Below are 14,409 nucleotides of genomic sequence, written 5' to 3'. Positions count from 1 at the left end.
AAAAAATTCAAGTGCTTTTCCTTTGTGTGACTGTATGCTTCGATTTGGACGTCTCTTTGTATATGGTAACCCTTTTCCAACTGAGAGAGAGCACTAAATGCATTTAAGGCTAAGAGATGTGATGCAAACGATTACCTTACACCTAGGGTATTCTGGGTCAAATTAAATGCAGCAGGTAATTTTCTACTTTTAAAAAGCACTATGTCGCCATCTAGCGGCTGAAGTACACACTTCATCCTGACTGAGGGTCACATAGTCTGGAGAAATTCAAAGTATGTATTACAGCCGACAGAGCTGAACATAGACTCGTATTGATCAGACTGAAAGCTTAATTGATGAGTTAATTTCATTATCCGACTTTTCCCTGCATCTTCATGCTCATTTTAACACGTGTCATGTAAAATTCTCTATGACATCAAGTGTAATAAAATTGACCTTTATACATGACCTTATTCGTGCAATGTGTGAGGTTTCTGAAGGTAGCTTAGTCCATTTTACATTTTATGTGAAGAACATAGCTCAGCGACTTAAATTACCTTCCACTCAGCTCATCTCTCTGTAAAAATCCCATCTTCCCAAGCAGAGATGGTGCAATGTGCTGAGCTCAGTGATATCTCAGGGCCGTTCTACAGTGGAGGAGGGGCAAGCAGACATGCTTACTGGATCCCTTTCAGAAACCATCACTTCAGCAGGATCGATAATATGTCCCACTCCACGGCTGGCAGAGTGTACTGCTTCCACAGGGGATGGAGGCATGGCATGGTGGGGGTGAGTGGAGGTATGCACTGACAGCTGCAACGGAGGCAAGTTCGAGCAGTGCTCGAAGTCAAGGTGAATGATCGCATGCTGCGTCAGACACTGCTGCTCTCTTGCTCCCAGTTGCAGTTTCTGAGGAAGACCGTTGGGTGGATGCAGCTGGAGCCAATGTAGCGAATAAGCCGGTGAACTACTTTAGTTACTAAGAACCTAATGTTCCTTTTTTCAGCATCCAAACTAATGCAGAAATTACAGACAAATCATTCTTCTCGGGAAGCTTTTTTTTCATCTTTAATTTATTCTCAACACTTTATTCCAGTGAAGGTTGAGTACTCTAATAGATTGATGCTATAGGTCAGAAGACATCTTATGTTTCAGAGTATCGCTTGCAATATAAGACCTCCACAGTTCAGCTCTGCAAAGGAGAAATCCTTACACAGCAACATGGCCTTTTCTTAGCACAATTGAAATGAATAGTAAAATAATTTTCTTTTCCTTTGTACAGTAGCATTGTAACATGTAATGCTTAAGAAGCTCATTAGGTACATTTATTCTATATTATGTCATATTTACATTATATAAGTGATGTTATAATAATCATTCATAGCACGCGATATTTATAGAATGCTGAAAGTTTTTTTTTTACTTAAACATGATTATTTCCGATTTATATATGAGCTTTTGAAAGACTAAACATGTAAAACATAAAAACAAAACTGAGTAAATGAGAAAAAAACTCCATAATAAAACAGACGCAACATAAATTTGGGGATAAATAGAAATAGCAGTAATGCTTCATGTCTCAGTATTAAGGAATGCCATGATACAATAAAATCACCATTGTTGACTAAGTGTTGAGGCTAAAAACAGTGTAAACGGCTGTTAAAATAGCAGTTATTTGAGACTTTTTTTTCCTTAAGATAATCTTACAGAAGGTTTTAGGAGGTTCTAACCTGGACTGAATGTTTTCTTTGAAAGAAAATACTTCATCTTGCATCTCTACATCCTGGTGCAGAGATTTGAAGCATACATCAGCCTGATGTCACTGTTACACACAACCAACACAGGATGGAAGAAGCTGCAGCTCTTTCAGTGTTACTGCAGCTTTCCTGTTACCCACCAAGACCAATTTAACTTATTAATTTTGAGGGGAAAAAACAACAAATGTCCATAGTTTTCTAATTTGTTGATGATGGACTTCATTGTAGCTTGAGCTGAAACCCCATATTTAGATCAACTAAAAAAAAAGAGATAATATGTATAGATAAATATGTCTTTTTCTGGCTGACTTTTCTGGTTTTGGTCATTCAGGATTACAAAATTAACAAAAAAATGATTTTTAAAATCAATTTCTTAATGTCCTTTCTGTTTACTTAGTTTTCTTTTTTGGTACCAGTCGCCACATACATTTCAAAGTCCTGTTTTATTTATTTGTTTAGGGTGACTGTAAATACAGTGTTTCTGATTCAGAAAATTCAAAAGACAAGATGCCTGTCTCTTTAAACCAACAGGAAAGGCTAGATAGTGATTTTCTGGTTTTTAAGGTTATTTCACAGCATTTGAGTTAACTGGATGCAAATCTGTATTTAAAGTCAAAACCTTAAACCCACACCCTGCTTGTTTCACATTATGGAAAAATCTAAATAGATCAGTAAATATGTCCGGAAGTGAACTATAAACCTCAACAAGTTACATTCATCTTTGTGATAATTTCCTATTTCGTTTCCTGCCGATTTATTTGTTCAAACTATAACATACATAGAAACATCGCTGGAATACTCCGCCATCGTTTCTTTCAAAGAAAAGGGTTTTGCGTCCCAGAGAGGAATTAGTTTTGAGTGTGAATCAATCCTAAAATAAAAGTATTGGGATGAAGGTGGTGAAAGAGCACAACAATCGACAGTTCTCAGTCTGTTACTGACTAAGGCTGGAAAGCCACTTAGAGATTGAGTAATAGAGAGGCAACATTCAGTAAAAAGGGGAATTATGAGTTTCAATAAACTCTATTTTTGCAAATTGATGTATTTGATGGAACTGGAATAGAAGAGTGGAGCTCTTGCAGGAAAACATGAGAGCTTGGAAGCCAGGAAACACCACACCAGCTATGAAGTACAGGAGTGGCTGTATCATGTTGTGGGATTCTTTTTTTTTTTTTTGCTGCAGTAGGAACTAGTGTAGATCATGAAATGAATGACATACTCCTGAAAAAACAACAGTATTTTAAATAAGGCAGCTTTTCAAAGCATCAGCAAGAAGTTGAAGCTTATGAGACAAATATATGAATCTTCTTTTTGGACAATGACTCAAAACATAGAGCTGGGAAAGTGGCTTAAGGCCTGAACTCAGTCCTACAGGGAATTTGCGGACTGAACTGAAAATTGTGTTTATGAGGAGGGCAGCATGTATACCTGATTCAATTCAACCAGTCCTGTTTGGAGGAAAGGACCACAATTACAGTTATGATGAGAAGCTAGGGGAAGAACAAGCAGAAAGTTAAACCAAAATCATGCATTGTAGCAAACAATACCGTACCAAACAAAATGGAAATGCAGGTTAAAAAAAATACAAGTAAAAAAATTAATAAAAAGAAAGGGTGCAAATAGTTTTGGTATCAGACATTGGGGGAAACATAATTCTCCTTATACAGTATAAATGCAAACACCTGGTTTTACCCACTTATGTACAGGACACATTCATTTCTCAGATTAAAAGTACCTTTTAAATAACATCAACATTTCATAACATTTTAAAAAGTGATTTAAAGTTATTCTAAAAATATGCTTTTATAGGTCTGATGTCACATCCCAACTTATATATCATGGATTTATTAGTTGCAAACAAAAATGATCATAATCATCAAAAATTAAGACTAGAAAACATCAGTCCGTGTGTAATGAACCTATATGATGTGTTTCATCTACTAAATGGATTTACTAAAATAAATTAATTCCTTTTAATACTCTAAAGTGTTGAATACAACAGTAGACATTTTGGAACAATGGGATAATTTTAAATAATGTATTAATAATGTAAATCCCGTTATTGTCCCAGAATGGAGAAATCCACTCTCTGCGTTTAATCCATCCCCTTGGGGAGCAGTGGGCTGCCATTGTGTGGCACCCGGGGAGCAGTGTGGGGTTAAGGGTCTTTCTCAGGGACCCAGATTGCAGGCTGTGGGGATCGAACTGGGTACTTGCAACCTTCTCAGAGCACAAGCACACTGCTCTGACCACTAGGCCAACACTCACCCACATTAAAGGGATAAGGTGTATGGATTACTGCCATCTATTGGCGTAATGGGGGTATTTCACTCAAATGAACACCCTAGCGCATCATTGCCTTAAGCATGTATTGCGACAATGTAAACCCAAAGTTCTTTGTCAAAAAGATGGTAATATGTTTTTTTTTTTAGGATCACTATCTAATTAATCAGAATGGAATAAGTTAGCTGAAGGCTAATTAAGCTGTTTACTTAGCTGTCAAAGAGAAGCATGGTTGCTTCAGTGTCCCTTTTGAAATGCACTACTGCATTGTGGTGCAGTAGTGCAGACTTTCAGTTGTCGGGATAGCGTCACCAAATGATCTTCACCGCCTTCTCTTATTCACCCATAACTGCCAGCAAGAGGAAACACGCTGTTATTCTGTGCGTTACTATTTTATCCCCCGCCGGCATCTGTACTTTTAAGATGGCCGACTGTCATGGAGCTTTGAAAAGCAGGTGGCCGGCCTTATGTAGAAAATCATGTAAAATTCTCAGCTTATGAAAATGTATCTGATTATTAGGGGAGGTAATAATACTCCAATAATACCACATGTAAATGCAGTCATTGATTTTAGGCAGTAAAAAGACAAACTGTTACAGAATGTTATTTTTTTTTTAAGCTTTTGTTGTGTTTTTTTTAACATCTATAAACCAAAGTTTTAGTTAAAGGATAGGAAAAGACTAACAGCAGGTAAATCCTGGTGGAGCAGCTGGACGTTATTTCATCTTCATCATTGATTGGAAGATGAAATCCCTTAAAAATGTGTTTCATCAAACTATTATTTTAAACATGTGCATACTTATGGAAATATTTTATTTTAACTTAACTGTATGATCTGGTTGAACTGTAAAGTGCCTTGAGACTACGTGTGTTGTGAATTGGCGCTATATAAATAAACTGAATTGAATTGAAAACTGAATTTAATTTTATTTCAATAATTTACTCTTATCGGATTTGGTTTTTTAGTTGGATTTTGCAGAATACCTTTAAGAATAAAGGCAAAAAAAAGTAGCACGTTTTTTTGTAAGGCTGTGTACACTAGCAAGAGAGACAATGTTTTTACATTAAAACATTAGAAGCAAACGCTGACTGATGTTTATAATGTAAAAAGACCTAACAATAAATATGTTTTTCATGACTTTTATATCAATTTACTTCTACACAATCATCCGACTGGAATGTGCAACCAAAGCAATATTTTGCAAAAAGAAAACAATATGCAGGTTCATGTTCACTCACTCTATTTACGTGTGTTAGCAGGAGTGTGCACAGAACATATTCTTCCTATGTGACTTTCATTGGTGCGTTTTGCTGGTTTAGAGTAAAAAGCGCATCCGTTAAGGGAGGTGAACCACTGCAGGGCAGGGGGATGTGGACGGGACAGGATATGGTGCAGTATAAGCATCCCCCCACTGCTCAGATCGCTGCTCATTTGTCAAGTTGCCCGCATACTTGAATGGTGCATTGCTGCTGAAACACGGAGAGGCAATCAGCAGTGGAGCAGCACACCTCATCCAACCAGGAGCGGTCCCAGGTGGATGAGGCACTTCAATGGGGCATGTGCAAAGGAGTCTATCCATATTTGTCCTGTTTATACAAGCAAAGATATTTAACACCTTTCAGATATCTGCTGGTTGATTAGTCCAGCTGCATTACTCTGTTGACTTGAGTACGCTCAGATCCAAAGGATGACGTTTACAGTATGGGGCAGGAATACATATTATATACATCATGGATGTATGTTAATTTGCAGATTTTAAGAAGTTATTGAGTGCACTGATTACTCCTTTAGTGATTCTCAAAAACTATTTAATACACAATGTTAAAGTTATCATAGATTTCCTGTCATTCACAAATGTTCAACAATAGCTACTAAATCTCATGATAAACCAATATTTTGATTTATCACTTTAAAAGATGGAGGGAAATCGGACATGTTTTAGCAGCCCTCAAAAAAGATCCTGCCTGGTTAATTCGGTTGAGTTCCTTTACATTCCCTTTCTTTTACAGACCAGTGTTGGTTGCAGAGGCTTTTAAAATCTTCAAAACCCAGGGTGTGCAGCTGCCCACATCCACACAGATGGGAGTTTTTGCTGTTAAAGTGACAGTTAGCACTTCCATATGGTGCATTCACTGACTGAAACATTTCCTTGAGATTCAGACCCATTGGTTATCCATGAACAGAACAATGAATCTGAAAACTTTCAGTTTCCTGTGTCTAAATCCAGACGCATCTCTAATTCTGATGGGTAAGATGTTCTTCATATGTAACCTGCTGCAGTGTCTCCACTCCCTTTGCTATTTTATACAATGAATAGCCTGCTTTTGAAGTGCTTTGTTAAATAGCACTCCATGTGTTATTGCATCACTTGACTTTTCTTCAGAACTCTAGTGATAATACATGTTTCCCTTAGAGAAAATAGCAAGTACTGAATATTGAACAGCCTCCTCAGTCAAAACAGAACAAATGATAAGACGCTTATTTAAATGTAGATATATGTACAGTGTTCTCGGGCCAGAAATACACCCTAGAGCATCTCTGTGGGTGTTAGTAGTGTAAGTTTCCAATACTTGTGTGAAGTACTTTAGGTTGAGCAGCATGAATATGCAATTCCAGCTACCGGTATTTTAGTTTCAGCTACACACCTTTTTTTTGTAACCTATTATTGTAGCGGTTACTATTTCAAACGTAAATAAAAAAAAATACAGTTTTTAATTTTTCTCCTCATGTGTTGTAAAAAAAAAAAAATATGTAAAAAAAATCCGACCATTATACGATATTAACTTCAGAAACTTAATGATTTGATCTATTGAGAGAAAAACTATTATCCCACTAAAATTGTGAAAAAAACAATTGTCGCCAAAGCATTGCGGCCCCTTTGGTGTCGGCAGAAATTAGTATTTTACATAATTTTTGAGAAATTTTGCTCAATTCTTCTATGGAGAACTGTGTTAATTCATTTATACTACATATATGAACAGCCCATGGAATATCAAGCCAGAGCACCTCAGTAAAATTTGACTCAAGATTTTTGTTTAGACCACTCCAAAATGTAAATTTTGTTTAGCTTTTATTTTATTTTTATTGATAGACTTACAAACTGATAGCAAGACATTAATCCTGTGGGATTTCTGCCAGGGACAAATCAAAGCATGTTATCCAAACTCTGTAGAAGCACTGTAGCCATTCATCACACCACCATCAGATCATCATCAACATGTTTAGAGTTCTCTAACTGAAATGATGTGCTAGTTTTACACCGATTCTAATGGGCTTCCCCTGAATAAATGAAATCATCATTCAAAGAAAAAAATAAAATTTTGTAAACCCTTCAAAAATCTTCCATAATCTGAAAACTGCTTTTTAAAAGCGCCGTACTGGTACAATTTCCCCACATCATCAACATAGAAAATAACATTGGGTGAAAAGCTTCAATAAAAGGTAAGAGTTTGTTTTTTTCCCCTTTCCTGCCACTTCTCCTCTGAATAAATCAAATCTCCCAAAGTACAGCTGCAAATCAAATTAAACATGCAGCCTTTTGAGAGGTTCTGTGGTTTTTGTAAAGAGGAGAGCATAAACCGAGGACACCCCCCCTTTCCCCCCTCCACCAACAGCACATTAAAGATTCTGCAGCAGCTGAATACCTTTAGAGAACAGGCATTGAGGAGCCACTCTGGAGAAGCCTTACCTTGCTTTGTCCCTGTGTGCTCTGCCCAGTTTTTGACTGTAACATATGGCAGCAGTGAATGTAGGCCAGGAGTCAGCGCACTTCTACAAATGACAAGGGCTGCTGTCGAGGATCTGCGGCACTCCTCCAGGAAGAGACCTGATCACAATGCAGCAGTAAATTAAGATTAAAATAAGTGGCTCGGCAGCTTTGCAGTACACAAATCAGAGTAAAAAACAGGCTCCAGGATTTCTGTTAAGGTTGCTTTCTTTCTTTCCATTATCGACTGATGGAGTGCAGCAGAGACTTATCTCATTTAATCTCAAATGAACACAGTATTAAGGGGAAAACTTGCATGGTTGTATTTTAGCCTGTATCCATCTCCAAAAAATAATGGTTGCTTGAAAAATATATCTGAAGCTCTGTGATGGCTCATTCCACATCAGCAGGGATGTGTTATGACTGGTTCTCACTGTGTGTTAGGTTTTGCTTTGGTGCTGCTTTAAAGGCAGGCTGGATAATGGAGCTGCCAGCTATCAGATGTTCAGCCATCACCACTCCTTCACTACTATCCATCTAACACTGAAAGAGCTAAAGATAATTCTCCAAACATCAGATCTCTCATGTTTGTCTTTAATAAAGGGTTTTTGTTTAAATCACTGTTAAAAATGCTGAATGAAATCAGAACTCTACATTGAATAATAATAATAATATAAAAACATTTGTAATCTGTTTATGAGGATACTGTCCTTCCTCTGACAGTGCAGAGATTGGATTTAATATTGCAAGTCTCTTTTGAACTCGCCCACCAAACAGCACCGGTGCAAAGAAATACCAATCTTCCTGTGCAAAGTCAGAATCGCATCATTCAGTCCAAGACAAACCTTGTTTTATAAGGGTTTCCTGAATGCATAACAACTAGCAAAATAATTCATATTTTTTATGCTCATATGAAATAGCATAGATACAAAAGTGCAGATGAAGAGGTGGCACATCACCAATGATATCAAAAGTGTGGCAGGGATTTATATTGCAGAACTTAACAAAAAGACAAGTGTTTCATCATAAAAAATGGTTGTTACAATGGTTTGCTATGCAGATGTACTAAAAATTAGTCATATTGTCAAAATCCACAAAGCAGCAGCTGTTCTCAATAAACAAATCAAACATGAATGGTTTAAATAGTGCAATAAAACTAATTACACTTACGGATTCTTCAAGTTAAACACAATTATACCCCTTTTATTTGTTTAATTGTACTCCAGATCATTAAAGCTTCTCCTGACAAGCCTTTTTAGTACTCAGTAGCCCATCCGTTTGTTGCCATTACATACTAAACATGTAATGTAAAGCCATGCAACAGAATCAGGCCGTGTTTCTGATGAATTCCATCCCCCTTTTATTTAGAAAATAAAAACCTTTTTGTTATTATTTCAGGGTTCCTACACCTCAGGTAACATCAAATCAAAGCGCTTTCAAGGCCTTTCCAGAACCAATTCCTTGAGATTCAAGGACCTTGGTTGCAGCATTTACCTCTTAAGGTATCATCTGTACTTACATGGACATAAATAATCAAAATAAACGGCAGATTGGACTAAATCCTGAAATCTCCTTAAAATAGCATTCTTGATGACTAATTGAATGTGACTGGCAGTTCACAAATTCTTCAATGAGAAGATTGCTGACACTGATACACGTCCTGTTATGCACACGTAAGCTTAATACAGAAAACACTATCTTCTAGGGTTTACCAAACAACCAAAAACGACAGCCGACGACATATATGTAAAACTTCAAACCTAAACAAAAAACTTAAGGTTGAACATCTTTTACAGCCTTGTACTTATTTTGTTAACGCAAAAACGTACTGCAGATGACTCTTCCAAACACTACAAGACATTTTAGCTAAAGGCAAAGATAGGTAAAAGAAAAAAAAAAAAGATGGCTGCTTGTATTTTGATGAAAAAAATGGTACTCAGTGGCTGCTGCTACCTTGTCTTTTTGGAGTATTTTTGCAGTTTGTTCAAGGGGTTAAACAGTATTAAAGAGATAAAATACCATATTTCCCTAGCAACATTTATTATCTATCATCCTAAATCCAAACTAAAATATTAATTTTAGGCCACATAGCCCAGCCCTATTTCTAGGTGTGCAATGAGCTATCTTCTTTAGGGCGTTGTCTCTTTTCAAGACAGTTGTAGTGATAAAAGATATGATTAAATGTCAAATTGTAAAATAATTTGCTATATTTACTTACAGTTGGCTTATCTTATCTGCGTAGGTTTGAATTATGTCATTAACCTAATCTGCAATCTCCAGAAAAGGTGTGGAATGCTTTAGCCAGTCTGTTGTGTAACACAACGCAATAGATAAACCCTTTAAGGACTTTTAAAGCATGAAAATTAAAAGAATTGTGGAGATTATATCATCTCCAAGAGAGAATATCATTAAAGGGCTCAGGGAATCCGAATGCATTCCTGCAGCAGAGAGAAATCAATATTAAACAGCCGTAATCTTCAGGCCCTCCAGCAACACTGCAGTATAAACGGGCTCGACTGTGTAGAGGAAACCATGGCAATGGATCAAGAACACTTGGAGACAAAAAAAAAATGTGCCGCTTCCACAAAAGCATTTTATAATTTATCATGGTAGGACCCCCCCAAAAAACATATCTAGTTTAAATATTCCCATTGCTTCTTATTTTACCCAAGGATCCATTCACATACCATCTTTACTGTTTTTAAGGTAGTAAAAGATATATTAACTATCCTAATAATTTGTCCAATATCTGGAGAAAAATTGGTGTGAGATTACAAAACCTGCCTTCAAGACAGTCATCTTGTAAGAGTTCCTGAACAGTGATGGATACTGTTCAGCTAATCCGCTGGCAGGAAATTGTGTTGAAGATCAAATGTCAGTGATGTGAGCAGGAGCAACTCCCTCTGACGTCACATCCCTGCGACAGAGTTTACACCCTCTGGAGAAGAGTCTATGTTTGCTGGCAGAATCAGAATGCACCCGTCCTACGATTCACAAGAAGATGGGTCTTGTTTTTCCTGCATTTCACACCAGATTGAATGCAGTGTTTTTTTAACCCGCCTGCTGAAGCAGATGAGAAACCACCTAGTTTGTCTGGCCGACCCGCGGAAAAACCTGGCACAATTGTTGTTCTGCTGAGGAGCTAGAAGCTGCAGATCCTTGCCACACCAGTTCTGCCAATGCAATGAACTATGAAACCACCAGACCGTGATCCATTGTTTTTGCTACAGTTTAAAGGTCTTCTGCCACCATCTGAGCTGTTGCTGCAAAGCTATCCATTGCCAAAAAGGAGACCCCCTCCTCCAAGACTACTGTGAGTGACAAAATTAAACCCTGCAAAGTTTTATTCTGTTGTTTGCATCAGAATGATTCAAGACTCTTCGAGAGCTGCCTGTTGAATGAGCAGAATATGTTTCTGCACCGAATCGAGAGAGACTTCTTCCCCAGAATGGGACCAACCGAACCGAATTGGGCCGAATGGGACCAAAACCCCATTGCCTCCCATTCCATGGAACCAACAAGTAAATATTTTTTCTCCATTTTCATCTGATGCTTATCAAATACTCTTCTTGGGTGAAAGATAGGTAGAATAGATTATCTAAATTTTCTCAATTGGCCTACTATCTCATGTACTATCTCATCTCCAGTTCCGTCTAGGAAAGGTAGTATCCCACCTGCTGTAAAACCATGCCAAACAGATGAGACCAAACCCCTACAACATTCCAAACCCCACCCAATACCACAAACTGGCATCCTCCATCCCAGCGGACGGACAAGACATCAGAGCCATTGGATGGAAGCCAAAGGCCGGAAAGCCCAAGGAGAGCCCGAAACCCCCTCCTGCTCAGATGTAATGTTGTTGCCTGTTGAACTACTCTTTAATTAAAACAACTGGTAGGGTATGTTTGGCCCCCTCCTCAACCACCCTAAACCCTAAGTGTCTAAATGCATTCCAACCACCACAGGTGGGCATAAGCAAAGCCAAAAAGGCTGATCCAGCGCCCTGAATATGCCCACCCTGCTTCCCTCTATGTCTTGGAAATGTTATAAATGATACTGACTCGGGTTTTCATTAAAATTGTGGCATAGGCCACCACCAGCATGGGAAAACTCACCCTGGTGATTATCACTTCCCCCAAATCCTTTGTGTGTGGTAGTTTGATAGAGCAGGTGAGGTGAAGCATAGGAGGTGGGGAGCAAAGAACTGGGGTGCGGTATTCTTCCAAGTAGCCTGTACCCCAAGTAGCAGCTGGGGGGTGCCCTGAGAACAGGGAGCTGCCAAGCACCAAGGGCATACCACAACCCAGGCTTCGGTCCCCAGCCTAGGATGTGGCAGAGAGCCCAAAGCCCAAATTTGAGCGGAGGATGCTATCCAGTCACATAAGTTCCTGAATGTTATGGGCACCATAATTTGTGTTTGTGTAATTCCCACCTTGAGAGCTATAGTATCATGCAGTATCGATAGCAGGCGAGGAACCCTGCTAGCGTGATGTGTAAATGGTGGTAAGTATCAAGCTCAGCACAGTTAAAAGATCAAAGCTTGGTCCTAACTCGGCATGGTTGGGTTTCAGAGGACTAGAGTAAATACTTACTGACAGTGTGTACGCTCTAGGAAAGAACACCTGCGGGGTGATGTATAAAGGTTGTTCCCTGCTAGTTCAATAGCCCAAGTGCCCACAGTGGCGCCATTGGACCCCAGAGCAGGCCAGGCACCACATCAGGCTCTGGTCCACACACCAGTTAGCACAGGACCACTAATGTGGTATCAGCTCATCAGTCTCTTTGAGGGTCATAGTAGGAATTGGACTTAATTTTGTATTGACATCATCAAGGTATCATCTAGAGGCCCTTTGCTTATCTTTGCTAGGTGGTGTTGGGGTTGACAGCCTCTTAATTTAGGCGTGATCTTATTTCTCAGGTCGGTTGTCTTGCATCATTGGTATCCAATATCTGGGGGGTTGATGTTTGCTCCTCCATTTAACCTTATGTCTTTTCATATAATGCGGCGGACTAGGGAAGTAGCATTCCAAAAGTGCCATGTTGTCTCTCTTGTCCATTGCCTTTAAGTTTAGTAGCCCACTTACCATTACAGCTCTCTGGTTCATTGACAGTTAACACAGACCAGGTTTGACCGTGTGATATCTGAGCCGGTACGGTTATCTGTTTATTTACTTTCATATTTTAAGGTAGGAGTTTGGCCTTAATAATTTTGCCAAAGGACCAGCACTGGTAGATGTATACTGTAAGCCTACCATGTATCCCAGCAATATGTTTACCCCATGCATCATTCACATGGGAATTTAATTGAATGTCACTAACTTTGTTACAGAGTTTAACTAAAGTATTTTAATTGGAAGTTGAATCATTCCTTTGATGTTTTTTTATATTGGAAAAAGTATGTGTGTTATTGTATATGTGTACAGTGGTTGCTGTTTAAGAGCACTAGAGTATGAATTAAGAGTTACATTTTTTTGTTCTATAATATCACACCTCATCAGGCAGGTAATTTAGAACAACAATTGACAGAGACCAAGAACAATGTGGCGTTTCTTTTCAGATGATCGGTCAGTGCCCCGAGTTGTCAGTTTTGATTAAAATTATTTACTAATAACTGCATTTGTTACTTATTAATATGCATTCATAGGGAAATCAAAAATATTATTGTATAACATGTTCAAAGCTTAAGATGTTGTATATTTTCATAACCCTGCTTTGTATTAAATTCTTTATGATGCTCTTTGTAAATGTTCCTAAAATTTGTCTTTTTAACTGCCTTTAATCACAAAAAAATAATAAAAATACATTTAAAAAATGGGAAGAAGGGGAAATACATAAGAAGCCTCTCATGGTTGGGAATCAAACCCTGGATGATTGCAGGGACTAAAAACTTCCCTTTATGGGATATCTGCTATGCATTAGCAATTTAAACACTAAGGAGGCTAAACATCCCTTCTAAATTCAGTGGAATAATTGGTCAAATTTGCAATTTTAAACTTTATAAATGTAGTCATTAATCTGTATTATATGTGAGCTAAAATGTGCTTCATTTAATGAGTAAGTTGTGTATTAATCAGATCTGTGCATTGAGGCAAGAAAGTAGGACCCTGACTGGATAACCTGTAAAAAACGTAATTTTAAGTGAGGTTTAACCTCTTAGGGCGTCTATGGAGCAGACGTGGGCCATGAGTGGTATGGGAAGCTGGCTGCTCAATGCTGATTGGCAGAACATGCAAAAAGATTTTTGACTGACAGAGGCAACGTTTTCCTTATGAGACTCAGACGAGATATAAAAGAGCGATTATTCAGTCATCTTGTGTTGAACTCTTGCTGTGGTTTCCCGAGTTTATTATTTCAGAGCGCTTCACAACAGCTACGTTCACCCGTTGTATACACAATACCCTAAATAAATAAAAGAAATCCCAGTGTTATTTCATTGTTTTTACCTTTTTAAATTTTTTTGTTCATTTCCTCCCAAGAAAATTGTCAAATCAATGGAAAAGAGAGCTGCATGACAGGGTCATAGAGCATTTCCTGAAAAAGAGAGAAGGGCAGATTGGGTTTATATGTAATTTGTTTTACAATATGGGTTTTAATATTTATCATTGCAATATGCTATGTTTGGATTTATTTAAGACATTGAGCCTTTCCAGTTTCAGAAAAAAACTGTTGCCACTGCTGCTATG

The sequence above is a fragment of the Cyprinodon tularosa genome, unplaced genomic scaffold (assembly GCF_016077235.1).
Source record: "Cyprinodon tularosa strain WSP-4 unplaced genomic scaffold, ASM1607723v1 ctg57, whole genome shotgun sequence".
Taxonomy (NCBI): domain Eukaryota; kingdom Metazoa; phylum Chordata; class Actinopteri; order Cyprinodontiformes; family Cyprinodontidae; genus Cyprinodon; species Cyprinodon tularosa.
This window is presented reverse-complemented; position numbering follows the sequence as displayed.